Below are 17,125 nucleotides of genomic sequence, written 5' to 3' on the forward strand. Positions count from 1 at the left end.
AGACATGATTGGCTGCAGCTTGACCTTTGTTAAATCTACTCCTTGTTGGGAACTGTCCAATAAATTTTGCTGCTAGGAAAAAAGGTTCTGCTCGTCCGTTAGTAAATGTAGGTTACAGTGAGCCGAGATATAATTACGTTACCCACAGATCAACTAATGAGAGAAGTCATTTCAGCTCTACTCCCTCCCCACCATCCCATCATTTAGCTTATAATGGAAGTGAATAATTGTCCGTGGTCAGTCATGCTCAGTACCAGCACGAGGAGCAAGATTATGGCCTAGCCCACAGCTGTCACTGTTACAGACTAAATGATATATTAATACAATAGATCGCAAGCCCAGATGGCCTCTCGTTTGTTGCTAGAAATAGCCTGTGCAGTGGAAATAATAAAAAGCTGCAAATTCGAGCTGTAGGAAGACAGCTTGCAGTGTCTTCGGAAGTAACTGCGCAATGATAGTCAGCGGAAACGTGTGTCCTAAGCACGCGGTCCTTACTGTGATAAAAATAACTTGCTTTCTGGAAAACCAAACTAAAAAGCGGAAGTACAGAAAAAAGGGAACCTTTAGCAGCAAGTTATCTCTAGAGTTTATATGATGATATGTAGTGATATCCAGTACAGACAAACTTTATTAAACTGACAAGTTAACCTCTTGACTGCCAGAAGAAGTGTATTGTGGGTCAGTAATACATTATGCTGGGATTCCTATAATAAATACAATTTTGTGTGGCATGAGAGGGGGCGAGTGCATCTAAAAGTTGCAGTTTTGAGAAACAGAATAGGAATGAATAGAACATTCCTAATAAGCTATGGCTGTATAGAGAGTATTAGCGTCTGTGGGACAGGTGTGACGGCCAAAGCTTTCTGCAACCCAAGGAATCACTAACCATCGCGTGCTGGGATATAAGCCGCAGTTAATGGCAATATGTTGGGGGGGGAAGCGATCCTGGCATGCAAGAATATACTGTAGCTGGTTTTCATATACAACATAATGGTGAATAATTTGAAAATCACTAAAGCTAATTAATTCATCCCTCCTTCTATACACCCATATTATGATCTACGTTGAAGTTGTGATCATTAAGAAATATTCCTATTAAATGATGTGATTTTTATCTGAAAGTGTTACACACAGCGATGAGATACTTTAAAACTTCATTCAGATAACAGCTTACATACATTTTGCAGGTCATTTTTTTGCAGTTATCTAGTAGTTATTGCAGCAATGTAGAGGAAGGAATCATATTTCAAAGAGAAATGCTAAGAACCATAGAAGTTAACGCATAAGGGAGTGAGCTGTATACAGTTTCTATCAGGCATATTCAGAAGTATGTTTGAAAGACAGGAAGGCTTATTGTTCGTGAAAAATAAAACATATTAATCTAATGTTTTAAAATGAAATATGGGGACGGCCTTCCTTATCCATCCCAAGATAAAGAGTATGGGGTAGATTTATTAATAGTTGAGCAGACATGATTCGCTAGCTCGACCTCACTAAATGCCGACTGCATATACTGTCGGCATTTAACATTGCACAAGCATATCTGGCGGCCGTATTGTAGGGGCTGTCAATCATCCTGATGGGATCGGGAGGATTTCGGTGGCGGACAAGTTAAGGAGCAGCGATCTTATGACTACTTCTTAACTTCCGATGGGGACCCAAAACAGCATCTGCTGCTTAATAAATGTAGCCCTCTATCTTATATAGGCATAGATTACAAGTGGAGCGCTATTGATAGTGCAGGGGGTGCTATCAATGTCACTGGACTGTGCTAAGATTAGCAAATTGATATTACAAGACCATGGTAAAACTGAATAACCAGAGGCAATTTAGTGCGGCTGATATCTCAGTCTATACTTTCAATGGATATCATCACAGTTCTAAACATTGCTCATATTACAAATTGAAAGTTATGTGTTGTGCTCGATACCCCAGGTCTCAAGTCCTGCTTTTTAGCACTATGTGTTGTGCTCGACACCCCAGGTCTCAAGTCCCGCTTATTAGCAATATGTGTTGTGCCTGACACCCCCAGGTCTCAAGTCCCGTTTTTTAGCACTATGTGTTGTGCCCGACACCCCCAGCAATCAAGTTCCGCTTTTTAGCACTATGTGTTGCGCTCGACACCCCAGGTCTCAAGTCCTGCTTTTTAGCACTATGTGTTGTGCTCGACACCCCAGGTCTCAAGTCCCGCTTTTTAGCAATATGTGTTGTGCCCGACACCCCCAGGTCTCAAGTCCCGTTTTTTAGCACTATGTGTTGTGCTCGACACCCCAGGTCTCAAGTCCCGCTTTTTAGCACTATGTGTTGTGCCCAACACCCCAGGTCTCAAGTCCTGCTTTTTAGCACTATGTGTTGTGCTCGACACCCCAGGTCTCAAGTCCTGCTTTTTAGCACTATGTGTTGCGCCCAAAACACCCCAGGTCTCAAGTCCTGCTTTTTAGCACTATGTGTTGTGCCCTACACCCCAGGTCTCAAGTCCCACTTTTTAGCACTATGTGTTGTCCCCGACACCCCCAGATCTCAAGTCCTGTTTTTTAGCACTATGTGTTGTGCTCGACAACCCAGGTCTCAAGTCTCGCTTTTTAGCACTATGTGTTGTGCTCGACACCCCAGGTCTCAAGTCCCGTTTTTAAGCACTATGTGTTGTGCTTGACACCCCAGGTTTTAAGTCCTGCTTTTTAGCACTATGTGTTGTGCCCGACACCCCCAGCAATCAAGTCCCGCTTTTTAGCACTATGTGTTGTGCTTGACACCCCCAGGTCTCTCAAGTCCTGCTTTTAAGCACTATGTGTTGTGCTCAACACCCCAGGTCTCAAGTCCTGCTTTTTAGCACTATGTGATGTGCCCAATACCCCAGGTCTCAAGTCCTGCTTTTTAGCACTATGTGTTGTGCCCGACACCCCAGGTCTCAAGTCCCGCTTTTTAGCACTATGTGTTGTGCCCGACGTCGCCAGGTCTCAAGTCCTGCTTTTTAGCACTATGTGTTGTGCCCGACACCCCAGGTCTCATGTCCCGCTTTTTAGCACTATGTGTTGTGCCCGACACCCTCAGGTCTCAAGTCTTATGACTACTTCTTAACTTCCGATGGGGACCCAAAACAGCATCTGCTGCTTAATAAATGTAGCCCTCTATCTTATATAGGCATAGATTACAAGTGGAGCGCTATTGATAGTGCAGGGGGTGCTATCAATGTCACTGGACTGTGCTAAGATTAGCAAATTGATATTACAAGACCATGGTAAAACTGAATAACCAGAGGCAATTTAGTGCGGCTGATATCTCAGTCTATACTTTCAATGGATATCATCACAGTTCTAAACATTGCTCATATTACAAATTGAAAGTTATGTGTTGTGCTCGATACCCCAGGTCTCAAGTCCTGCTTTTTAGCACTATGTGTTGTGCTCGACACCCCAGGTCTCAAGTCCCGCTTATTAGCAATATGTGTTGTGCCTGACACCCCCAGGTCTCAAGTCCCGTTTTTTAGCACTATGTGTTGTGCCCGACACCCCCAGCAATCAAGTTCCGCTTTTTAGCACTATGTGTTGCGCTCGACACCCCAGGTCTCAAGTCCTGCTTTTTAGCACTATGTGTTGTGCTCGACACCCCAGGTCTCAAGTCCCGCTTTTTAGCAATATGTGTTGTGCCCGACACCCCTAGGTCTCAAGTCCCGTTTTTTAGCACTATGTGTTGTGCTCGACACCCCAGGTCTCAAGTCCCGCTTTTTAGCACTATGTGTTGTGCCCAACACCCCAGGTCTCAAGTCCTGCTTTTTAGCACTATGTGTTGTGCTCGACACCCCAGGTCTCAAGTCCTGCTTTTTAGCACTATGTGTTGTCCCCGACACCCCCAGGTCTCAAGTCCTGTTTTTTAGCACTATGTGTTGTGCTCGACACCCCAGGTCTCAAGTCCTGCTTTTTAGCACTATGTGTTGTGCCCTACACCCCAGGTCTCAAGTCCCACTTTTTAGCACTATGTGTTGTCCCCGACACCCCCAGGTCTCAAGTCCTGTTTTTTAGCACTATGTGTTGTGCTCGACACCCCAGGTCTCAAGTCTCGCTTTTTAGCACTATGTGTTGTGCTCAACACCCCAGGTCTCAAGTCCCGTTTTTAAGCACTATGTGTTGTGCTTGACACCCCAGGTTTTAAGTCCTGCTTTTTAGCACTATGTGTTGTGCCCGACACCCCCAGCAATCAAGTCCCGCTTTTTAGCACTATGTGTTGTGCTTGACACCCCCAGGTCTCTCAAGTCCTGCTTTTAAGCACTATGTGTTGTGCTCAACACCCCAGGTCTCAAGTCCTGCTTTTTAGCACTATGTGATGTGCCCAATACCCCAGGTCTCAAGTCCTGCTTTTTAGCACTATGTGTTGTGCCCGACACCCCAGGTCTCAAGTCCCGCTTTTTAGCACTATGTGTTGTGCCCGACGTCGCCAGGTCTCAAGTCCTGCTTTTTAGCACTATGTGTTGTGCCCGACACCCCAGGTCTCATGTCCCGCTTTTTAGCACTATGTGTTGTGCCCGACACCCTCAGGTCTCAAGTCCTGCTTTTTAGCACTATGTGTTGTGCTCGACACCCCCAGGTCTCAAGTCCTGTTTTTTAGCACTATGTGTTGTGCTTGACACCCCAGGTCTCAAGTCCCGCTTTTTAGCACTATGTGATGTGCTCGACACCCCAGGTCTCAAGTCCCGCTTTTTAGCACTATGTGTTGTGCCCGACACCCCAGGTCTCAAGTCCCACTTTTTAGCACTTTGTGTTGTGCTCAACACCCCAGGTCTCAAGTCCTGCTTTTTAGCACTATGTGTTGTGCCCAACACCCCCAGGTCTCAAGCCCCGCTTTTTAGCACTATGTGTTGTGCTCGACACCCCAGGTCTCAAATCCCGCTTTTTAGCACTATGTGTTGTGCCCAACATCCCAGGTCTCAAGTCCCGCTTTTTAGCACTATGTGTTGTGCTCGACACCCCAGGTCTCAAGTCCCGCTTTATAGCACTATGTGTTGTGCCCAACACCCCAGGTCTCAAGTCCCGCTTTTTAGCACTATGTGTTGTGCCCGACACCCCAGGTCTCAAGTCCCGCTTTTTAGCACTATGTGTTGTGCCCGACACCCCAGGTCTCAAGTCCCGCCTTTTAGCACTATGTGTTGTGCCCGACACCCAAGGTCTCAAGTCCCGCTTTTTAGCACTGTGTTGTGCCCCACACCACCAGCTCTCAAGTCCAGCTTTTTAGCACTATGTGTTGTGCCCGACACCCCCTTCTCTCAAGCCACGCTTTTTAGCACTATGTATTGTGCTCGACACCCCTGGTCTCAAGTCCCGCTTTTTAGCACTATGTGTTGCACGCCACTTGTAATCTTGGCCAACATCAGATGTCATGACTATGATATGGTAAATTTGAAGAGAAAGGTGATTGTAGCTTTGATGAGATAGGAGAAAGTCTATTAATACAGTTCAGGGGTAAATCGTTTCTCAGGAAATCAGAAGAGCTCAGTTTTGATATCAAACCTCCAACCTCATTGCATCTTGGTTTAAATGCTTCTATTATAAGGTGTTGGACGAGTTAATGAGCAGCAGTCTTATGACCACTGCTTCTTAAATACTGTTGCATCCGCTGCTTGATAAATGTAGCCCTTGAAGTACAGCTGTCCAGAAGTGTTATTTTGCCGCACCAAAGGGGACTGTTGTGGTGAAACACAATGCTTGGAAGAAAAAGCATGAGATATTGTATATCTAATTTGCATATCTTTCCCACAGTTCCCTGGTGCAATGTATACAGAGTATTTCTGGGTATAAGCAACTGGGGATACTTGCCTAGATTTGCTAATTTTCTATACAATAAGTATATGGCACTTTTATGGACTGGAGGATTTTCATGCTTTTATCTCAACCATAACTCAAATGAGTATATATAATTAAATATAAAATTTTCTTCTAAGTGAAAAACAAAGGTATTTAAACTATTCTTAACCCACCTTCAGCTGTAGCGCAGTATTCCTAGCACTACTTTGGGTTAGCGCACAAACAAAATCCAGAAAAGGCTTTAGTAGTACACCTCATAGAAGTCTATAGGGAAAGACAGCACAGCCGCGCTTTCTGACCTCCAGATATTACCATGCCTGGGTCTTTTACTCAGGCCCTAACATTTTACTTTCAACAATCGGATTACTGTTCATTTAACTTGTGCACAGTTAATTGTCAGTAGCGCTGTTTTTGTGCTCCACTTGTAATATAGGCCTTTGTCTTTTAGATCATGCATGGTAGTTTCTAATTTATTCATTTTCTTCTGTAAATAGGACATTTGGTAATAAATGAACCTAAAAAATAAAATAAATAAAACCAGACCAGGAAAATGCAGAGGAATAAAATAAACACTGGAACAAATACATTGAGGGCCAGATTATAAGTGGAACGCTAAATATCGCTTTTCGTTAAAGCGATATTAGTGCTCCACTGAGTAATAGCAGCGCATGCTAATGTGCTCAGGTATTACAAGTTGACAGCAATACACGGCACAGAACAAAGTGCAGTAAAGGGGGAAAATCGCGCAGCAATGGGCAGCAAATGTAAATATATACATGTATATGATTATATACATATATATTTGTATACTTGTAATGGCTGGTTATTTATCGGGTGTCCGCAAACAGGCAAATTTGCCCGTTTGCGGGCACACAATAAATTAGCGCTCCACTTGTAGTCTAGCCCTGAATATGATGACTGTGGAAGTGCATTACATATTAAGGAATTATACAGGAAATATAATTATTTGTATTTTACTGAAAATATGAAGCATAAAACAAGAAGAAAATTGAATTTCTTAGTAAACTAAGGGTTAAAAGTGTTTATCAGCCCCAGACATTAATGTGAAATGGTACTTCATAATACTGTCATACTCTTGTGATCAATCACCTGAAAAACGTTGAAAATAAACATTGGGTAAGCAATGTGCGAAAAGACACAGAATGAGTCATAAAGCTTAAACATGAGACAGCCAAATAGAAGAGAAAAAAACACACAAGAGAAAAATGGGAAAGGTGAGACAGGGATGCAGGGGAACAAACATAAGAGCGTAAACAAGGTTTAGATCTGTTCATAACATCCAGGGTACAGGTATTGTCAGAACCAATAGCTCATAATTGATTCTTTAAGAAACCGACCTATAGTTAACATAGGACAGTGCTGTTTCAGATTATCATAACCCAGTTTCTTGATAGTTAAAGGGACAGTGTACACCAGAATTTCTATATTTTTAACATATAGATAATCCCATTATTACCCTTTCCCCAGTTTTGCATAACCAACACTGTTATATTAATATGCTTTTTACTCCTGTGATTACCTTGTATCTAAGCATCTTGTAGCCAATTAGTGCAGTGTCTGCCACAAGCCATGGGTGTGATCACAAAAGAGGTCTCTGGAGGCTGTCGCAGATCTGCCGGAGCAGGCACATGATTGGGGGGAGGAAGAGGGTGTGTGTCTTATAATTAGAAGAGGCAGAGTAGGGAGGTATTAAGTAAGGGGGCTGAGCGGGAAAAGCAGCAGATTACTGTTAAAGTATTGTGGTGAACATCTGCGTCTGCATGCTCTTCCCGCTTATACCCAAATGATGGCATCATTAGAGGAGATGCTCGCTCTCATAAGAGAGGCCGGTGAGCATAGGGGACCAAAATGGCTTGAGGGTCGGATGAAGGAGATTCTGGAGGAGTGGCAAGCGGATCTGGAGCTGGAGTCCAGGGTGGTGAGGTCATGACCGGTACGGAGATCTAAGCCTCCTACTCAGCTAAGCCCTGATGGTGGTAGAGGATCAGGAAAAGGGAGAAAGCGGAGTCCAAACGCCGGGAAGAGAACCGGTAGGCCGGGACAGGCGTCGGAGGGTCACATGGACATAGAGGCATCGGAGGACCGTGAGAAGAAGAGCGGGAGCTGGGGTAAGAAGGGTAAGGCTGGGCCCAAAGTGGTGGCACACGGCCCAGAGGGGCCTGAGAGAAGTGGTGGACATGCTGATAAGCGGCAAGTACGGGACCAGGGTGATGGTCCTCTGGGGACTGAAGCTGTTATGGATCAGGGTGGAGAGATGACTGTGCCTTCCGCCTTAGCCCAGAGTGGAGAGGTTGGGGTTTTGAGGGCAAGTGGTAGATGTGAAGGCCAGTCTGATAACGAGTTAGAGATAGTGGAGATAGCTTTACAGGAAAGTGGAAATAGTCCTGGGGTTCAAGGGGATTTGGATAGAATTAGTGAGTTTGAGGAAGGGGGCCCTGAGGCTGATGGAATTGAGTTGTGGGAGGATATGGGGGACATGTCACTTTATTTAAATTCCTCTGAGGATGGGTTTGTCCCTCCTACACCTAAAAAACTTAGGCCTGTGGGTGAGTTGAGCCCATCCGGGCCTTCATCTGGTACATATCACACACAGGGAGGGGTGGGTCGCGTGGCTATTCCCAGAGGCCATGTCAGATTTCAGGGAGCTAGTGATGAAGTGGCTGGTTCATCTTCTGCAGGCTTATCTGTTACAGGTGTGAAAGATATAAGTTTACGGTCAGATGATCCTCCGGCCTGCAAGGTTTTTGGACGAAGGCCAATAGGCTGAATCTCGATGACGGTGTACCTCAAAAGGGACTCCTTGAAGGATGGAACCGGGAAGCCAGGGTGAGCATGGCCTGTGACTTGGGTCAGGTTTATTATGTGGGTGGGTGTGGGAATGATAATTCTGAACCTAAAAGTACAAAGTGTATAGATAGACGGCCCATGGGGCCTGGTGCATGTGGGGTTGCTTCTAGGTGTAGAACTATGAGATGGGATGATGACAGGTGGTCTGGTGGGGCAGGTGCTTCCGTCACGAAGAGAGGATGGGGTGAGGAAATGTCTGGGGTTCCCTAAGTGGCTATGGGAAGGAGGGAGGCTTCTGACACATTGGGGGGGTTCATGTGCACATGTTTTACAGGATCAATCACGGCAGTTTCAACATCTAGGGGATGGTGGGAAGAGTTGCAGCTGCCGGCCATACAGGCCGAGGACAAAGAATAACGGAGTCCCATGGGAGTGGGTTCCATGCTTTGGAGAAGCAGGCGTCAACGACCGCTACTAGTGGGGGTTTCCAGGAGGCAGATTCTTGGACAGGTGAGCCTGACACCTTGTCAGGGAAAAATAGGGTTGGTGAGGGAGTTAATGTGAGTGTGCATGTGGGTGATTCGGTGGCTGAAAAGTTGGTAACGGGTTTAAGGGAGTTGGCTAAGTTTGAGGGTTCAGGTACAGCGTGTATTCTGCCAGTGGCTAGAGCGTGGATTCCCACCCCAGTAGAGTTACATGGGAGCACTCCCAGTGGTAGTAAAGCCCAGAGCTCATCAGCACTTGATTCAGCAGCGACTGTCAGACTTGCCAGTTCTTAGGTAGCCCAGGCTGTTAGAGTAGGAGAAGGCATGGTAGGAAAAGTGGCCACAGGTCCTGAGCTTAAGGTGGCCGGCACTGCCTTGTCTAGGTCTTGTTTTGTGTTCCATTGGTCCTTTGGGCATGCATTTAACAATAGAGGTTAAGGAAAAAATCTGGAAAATGGAACTTATGGAGCTTTTTTCCCTCTTACCTCTGAATCAGTCATTTGAGATCCCAGAGGATGCTAAAAAAGACTCTGTAAAAAAGGAAGAGAGAAAAAAGCGTTATAGAAAATTCCCCAAAACGTTCACAAATTGGTTTCAAATTTTTGTGATCTATGCCAGTGTTATGTCAGGTAAGTTTAAAGAGCAAGGAGCGCCTCTTTTTTGCTATCTGGATGAGATTGCGGTGGCACAGAGGACTTAAGGGGGTATGGCTTGGTGGGCTTACGAAGAACAATTTCATCAGCATTTGTCAGTTAAGATAGACATGAAATGGGACGATCGTGACATGGGGCTATGGTTGAAAATTATGACCCCTTTCAGGAGCTCACAACCCTTTTGAGGGGGTGCCGGCAGTCAACCTACGGCAGGGGTGTCTGCAGCAGTTAAAAAAGAGGTTTGCTTCGCATTTAATGACAAAGGGTGTAAATTGGGAGCTTCCTGTAAGTTTAGACACAAATGTTCAGGATGCGGAGGTTCCCACCCTTATGCCAAGTGCTTTGAGAAGGGCAAGCCAAGCAGAGGCCCTGAAGGCCTTGAAAAGGGGGGCAACCCTGGTGAGGGTAAAAGAAATGGAGCAGTGGATCGTGCAATGCGCTAAGAGGAAAGGCTGTAGTAAGAAGGCTGTCCTATTGATTCATGGTTTTGAATTTGGTTTTAGGATACCTTCTATTGGGGGTGTTGAAAAATGAAGGGGCAATCTGAAATCTGCAAGACAATGGCCTGGGGTAGTTAAGGAGAAGTTGGACAAGGAAGTGGCTTTGGGACGCATGACTAGTCCTTTTGAGAGCCCCCCTTTGGCCGATTTGAGGATATCTCCCCTTGGGGTGGTTCCCAAAAAACAGCCGGGCAAGTTCCAAATGATACACCATTTGTCCTTTTTGAAAAGATGTTTAGTGAATGACGGTATTCCTGAGGGACTGTCGTCTGTTTCATATGCATCTTTTGATCAGGCGAATAAGTTGGTGAGGGAAGCAGGTCCTTTCGCTTTACTTGCTAAAATTGATATTGAGGCAGTTTTCAGGTTTCTGCCGGTTCACCCATCGTCCCATCATTTGTTGGGATGCTATTTTGAGGGTTCTTATTATGTGGAATTATGCCTGCCCATGGGGTGTTATATTTCCGCTTCCCTTTTCGAGAGTTTTGTTTCATTTTTGGAGTGGGTGGTATGGGTTCAGTCTGGTATTCAGTTGAAGGTTCACTACCTAGACGATTTTCTTTTTGGGTCCTGCAGGATCGAATGTGTGTTTTTCGTTGAGAGACATCTGTTGTCAGGTTGCAAATGACTTTGGGATGCCTATTGCTAGAGAGAAGTCGAAGGGGCCGACCAAGTCACTTTCGGCTAGATTACGAGTTTTTGGTAAGCTGAAAAAGCAGCACTAACAGGTCCTAACGCTGCTTTTTCACTACTGCTGCTATTACGAGTCTTGCAAGTTAAGGGGCACTGCACACTTTTTTGGCCTTACCGCAAACCGACTTACGTAAACTTTGTAAACCCTTTTTTCTTAGGGACTTACATAGCGCTGGTATTACGAGTCTGTCCTGGGAGGCCAAAAAGTGAGCGGTACACCCTCTACCTCCAAGGTTCCTAACACATTCTAAAGTCAGTAGCATAAAACTCATAACTAAAGTGCTAAAAAGTACACTAACACCCATAAACTACCTATTAACCCCTAAACCGAGGCCCCCCACATCGCAAACACTATAATAACATTTTTAACCCCTAATCTGCTGCTACGGACATCGCGGCCACTAGAATAAACATATTAACCCCTAAACCACCGCACTCCCGTCTAGCAAACATTAGTTAAATCAGAATTAAGGTAGAAAAAATCCTATAGGCTGATACAATCAGCCAATAGAATTGAGCTGGCATTCTATTGGCTGTTCCAATCAGCCAATAGAATGCGTGTTCAATCCTATAGGCTGATTGGATCAGCCAATAGGATTGAAGTTCAATCCTATTGGGTGATTGCATCAACCAATAGAATTCTATCAGCCAATCAAAATCTACGGGACGCCATCTTAGATGACGTCACTTAAAGTGATATTCATTCCGAAGAAGACGTTGTTTGAAGAGGTTGCTCCGTGCCGGATGTCTTGAAGATGGAGCCGCTCCATGTCGGAAGGATGAAGATAGAAGATGCCGTCTGGATGAAGACTTTTGCCCGTCTGGAGGACCACTTCTGCCTGTCTGGAGGACCACTTCTGCCCGTCTGGAGGACCACTTCGGGTGTTAGTGTTAGGATTTAAGGGTCTATTGGGTGGGTTTATTTTTTAGGTTAGGGCTTTGGGCCTGCAATAGAGCTAAATGCCCTTTTAAGGGCAATGCCCATCCAAATGCCCTTTTCAGAGCAATGGGGAGCTTTGGATTTTTTAGTTAGGCTTTTATTTGGGGGGTTTGGTTGTGTGGGTGGTGGGTTTTACTGTTGGGGGGGTTGTTTGTATTTTGTTTTACAGGTAAAAGAGCTGATTTATTTGGGTCAATGCCCTGCAAAAGGCGCTTTTAAGGGCTATTGATTGTTTAGTTTAGGCTAGGGCTATTAGATCAGGTGTCATTAGTTTAAAGATCTTGTAATTTGTTTTTATTTTCTGTAATTTAGTGGGTTTTTTTGTGATTTAGCTAATTTAATTTAATTTATATAATTGTATTTAACCCCTTAGTGACCAGACCACTTTTCAATTTGTTGACCATCTGGGACCAAGGCTATTTTTGCATTTCTGCGATGTTTGTGTTTAACTGTAATTTTCCTCTTACTCATTTACTGTACCCACACATATTATATACTGTTTTTCTTGCCATTAAATGGACTTTCTAAAGATATGATTATTTTCATCATATCTTATAATTTACTATAAAAAAAAAAAAAAAATATGAGGAAAAAATGAAAAAAAATGCACTTTTTCTAACTTTGAGCCCCAAAATCTCTTACACATCTACAACCACCATAAAATACCAATGCTAAACAGTTTCTAAATTTTGTCCTGAGTTTATAAATACCCAATGTTTACATGTTCTTTGCTTTTTTTGCAAGTTATAGGGCAATAAGTACAAGTAGCACTTTGCTATTTCAAAACCATGTTTTTTCAAAATTGGCGATAGTTACATTGTAACACCAATATCTGTCATGAATCCCTGAATAACCCTTCAAATGTATATATTTTTTAAAAGAAGACAACCTAAGGTATTAAACTTGGGGTATTTTGACTTTTTTCATGCAACCATTTTACCACCAATCTATGCCAAAGTTTGGGGGGGGAAAAAAAATAATTTGATTTTTTGACAAAATAGCAATTTAAGAATAAATTTACTGATAATATTAAGGGGTACTGCCAAATAACACCCTCATATGTCTTCAGCAGCATCTCCTGGGTACAGTGATACCACCCATGTATAGGTGTGTCGGGTTCTCGGGGGGCTAAAAGCTCTTATTTTTAGGGAGCGCATTCCAGTTTTTCAACTTGGAATTTTCACATCGGTCATCATGCACCCATGTCCTATTTGGGACATTTCTGAAGCTGGTCAATGGAATTTACCCCCATCAAACCATATATTTTTGAAAAGTAGACACCCTAGGGTATTTCAAATGCTTGTATTTTAACACTTTCCATGCACTAATTCAACCACCAGTCTTTGTCAAACTTTTGGGTAGTCATTATTTTGTGTTATTTTTCACACACATTGTACTTTAGGCATGGATTCTCAGTTCCTGTTATGTGTTACTACCAAAAAAAAACCTCAATATGTGTTCAACAACATCTCCTGAGTACAGTGATACCACCCATGTATAGGTGTGTCGGGTTCTCTGGGGGCTAAAAGGCCTTAATTTTAGGAAGCGCATTCCAGTTTTTCAACTTGGAATTTTCACATCGGTCATCATGCACCCATGTCCTATTTGGGACATTTCTGAAGCTGGTCAATGGAATTTACCCCCATCAAACCATATATTTTTGAAAAGTAGACACCCTAGGGTATTTCAAATGCTTGTATTTTAACACTTTCCATGCACTAATTCAACCACCAGTCTTTGTCAAACTTTTGGGTAGTCATTATTTTGTGTTATTTTTCACACACATTGTACTTTAGGCATGGATTCTCAGTTCCTGTTATGTGTTACTGCCAAAAAAAACCTCAATATGTGTTCAACAACATCTCCTGAGTACAGTGATACCACCCATGTATAGGTGTGTCGGGTTCTCTGGGGGCTAAAAGGCCTTAATTTTAGGAAGCGCATTCCAGTTTTTCAACTTGGAATTTTCACATCGGTCATCATGCACCCATGTCCTATTTGGGACATTTCTGAAGCTGGTCAATGGAATTTACCCCCATCAAACCATATATTTTTGAAAAGTAGACACCCTAGGGTATTTCAAATGCTTGTATTTTAACACTTTCCATGCACTAATTCAACCACCAGTCTTTGTCAAACTTTTGGGTAGTCATTATTTTGTGTTATTTTTCACACACATTGTACTTTAGGCATGGATTCTCAGTTCCTGTTATGTGTTACTGCCAAAAAACACCTCAATATGTGTTCAACAACATCTCCTGAGTACAGTGATACCACCCATGTATAGGTGTGTCGGGTTCTCTGGGGGCTAAAAGGCCTTAATTTTAGGAAGCGCATTCCAGTTTTTCAACTTGGAATTTTCACATCGGTCATCATGCACCTATGTCCTATTTGGGACATTTCTGAAGCTGGCCAATGGAATTTACCCCCATAAAACCATATATTTTTGAGAAGTAGACCCCCTAGGGTATTTGAAATGCTGGTATTTTCACACTTTCCATGAACTTATTTAACCACCAGTCTTTGTCAAACTTTTGGGTAGTCATTTTTTTGTGTTATTTTTCACACACATTGTACTTTAGGCATGGATTCCCAGTTCCTGTTATGTGTTACTGCCAAAAAACACCTCAATATGTGTTCAACAACATCTCCTGAGTACAGTGATACCACCCATGTATAGGTGTGTTGGGTTCTCTGGGGGCTAGAAGGCCTTATTTTTAGGAAGCGCATTCCAGTTTTTCAACTTGGAATTTTCACATCGGTCATCATGCACCCATGTCCTATTTGGGACATTTCTGAAGCCGATCAATGAAATTTACCCCCATAAAACCATATATTTTTGAGAAGTAGACCCCCTAGGGTATTTGAAATGCTGGTATTTTCACACTTTCCATGAACTTATTTAACCACCAGTCTTTGTCAAACTTTTGGGTAGTCATTTTTTTGTGTTATTTTTCACACACATTGTACTTTAGGCATGGATTCTCAGTTCCTGTTATGTGTTACTGCCAAAAAACACCTCAATATGTGTTCAACAACATCTCCTGAGTACAGTGATACCACCCATGTATGGGTGTGTTGGGTTCTCTGGGGGCTAGAAGGCCTTATTTTTAGGAAGCGCATTCCAGTTTTTCAACTTGGAATTTTCACATCGGTCATCATGCACCCATGTCCTATTTGGGACATTTCTGAAGCCGGTCAATGAAATTTACCCCCATAAAACCATATATTTTTGAGAAGTAGACCCCCTAGGGTATTTGAAATGCTGGTATTTTCACACTTTCCATGAACTTATTTAACCACCAGTCTTTGTCAAACGTTTGGGTAGTCATTTTTTTGTGTTATTTTTCACACACATTGTACTTTAGGCATGGATTCTCAGTTCCTGTTATGTGTTACTGCCAAAAAAACACCTCAATATGTGTTCAACAACATCTCCTGAGTACAGTGATACCACCCATGTATAGGTGTGTTGGGTTCTCTGGGGGCTAGAAGGTCTTATTTTTAGGAAGCGCATTCCAGTTTTTCAACTTGGAATTTTCACATCGGTCATCATGCACCCATGTCCTATTTGGGACATTTCTGAAGCCGGTCAATGAAATTTACCCCCATAAAACCATATATTTTTGAGAAGTAGACCCCCTAGGGTATTTGAAATGCTGGTATTTTCACACTTTCCATGAACTTATTTAACCACCAGTCTTTGTCAAACTTTTGGGTAGTCATTTTTTTGTGTTATTTTTCACACACATTGTACTTTAGGCATGGATTCTCAGTTCCTGTTATGTGTTACTGCCAAAAAACACCTCAATATGTGTTCAACAACATCTCCTGAGTACAGTGATACCACCCATGTATAGGTGTGTTGGGTTCTCTGGGGGCTAGAAGGCCTTATTTTTAGGAAGCGCATTCCAGTTTTTCAACTTGGAATTTTCACATCGGTCATCATGCACCCATGTCCTATTTGGGACATTTCTGAAGCCGGTCAATGAAATTTACCCCAATAAAACCATATATTTTTGAGAATTAGACCCCCTAGGGTATTTGAAATGCTGGTATTTTCACACTTTCCATGAACTTATTTAACCACCAGTCTTTGTCAAACTTTTGGGTAGTCATTTTTTTGTGTTATTTTTCACACACATTGTACTTTAGGCATGGATTCTCAGTTCCTGTTATGTGTTACTGCCAAAAAACACCTCAATATGTGTTCAACAACATCTCCTGAGTACAGTGATACCACCCATGTATAGGTGTGTTGGGTTCTCTGGGGGCTAGAAGGCCTTATTTTTAGGAAGCGCATTCCAGTTTTTCAACTTGGAATTTTCACATCGGTCATCATGCACCCATGTCCTATTTGGGACATTTCTGAAGCCGGTCAATGAAATTTACCCCCATAAAACCATATATTTTTGAGAAGTAGACCCCCTAGGGTATTTGAAATGCTGGTATTTTCACACTTTCCATGAACTTATTTAACCACCAGTCTTTGTCAAACTTTTGGGTAGTCATTTTTTTGTGTTATTTTTCACACACATTGTACTTTAGGCATGGATTCTCAGTTCCTGTTATGTGTTACTGCCAAAAAAACACCTCAATATGTGTTCAACAACATCTCCTGAGTACAGTGATACCACCCATGTATAGGTGTGTTGGGTTCTCTGGGGGCTAGAAGGCCTTATTTTTAGGAAGCGCATTCCAGTTTTTCAACTTGGAATTTTCACATCGGTCATCATGCACCCATGTCCTATTTGGGACATTTCTGAAGCCGGTCAATGAAATTTACCCCCATAAAACCATATATTTTTGAGAAGTAGACCCCCTAGGGTATTTGAAATGCTGGTATTTTCACACTTTCCATGAACTTATTTAACCACCAGTCTTTGTCAAACTTTTGGGTAGTCATTTTTTTGTGTTATTTTTCACACACATTGTACTTTAGGCATGGATTCTCAGTTCCTGTTATGTGTTACTGCCAAAAAACACCTCAATATGTGTTCAACAACATCTCCTGAGTACAGTGATACCACCCATGTATAGGTGTGTTGGGTTCTCTGGGGGCTAGAAGGCCTTATTTTTAGGAAGCGCATTCCAGTTTTTCAACTTGGAATTTTCACATCGGTCATCATGCACCCATGTCCTATTTGGGACATTTCTGAAGCCGGTCAATGAAATTTACCCCAATAAAACCATATATTTTTGAGAATTAGACCCCCTAGGGTATTTGAAATGCTGGTATTTTCACACTTTC

This window comes from Bombina bombina, chromosome 7, assembly GCF_027579735.1.
Source record: "Bombina bombina isolate aBomBom1 chromosome 7, aBomBom1.pri, whole genome shotgun sequence".
NCBI lineage: Eukaryota > Metazoa > Chordata > Amphibia > Anura > Bombinatoridae > Bombina > Bombina bombina.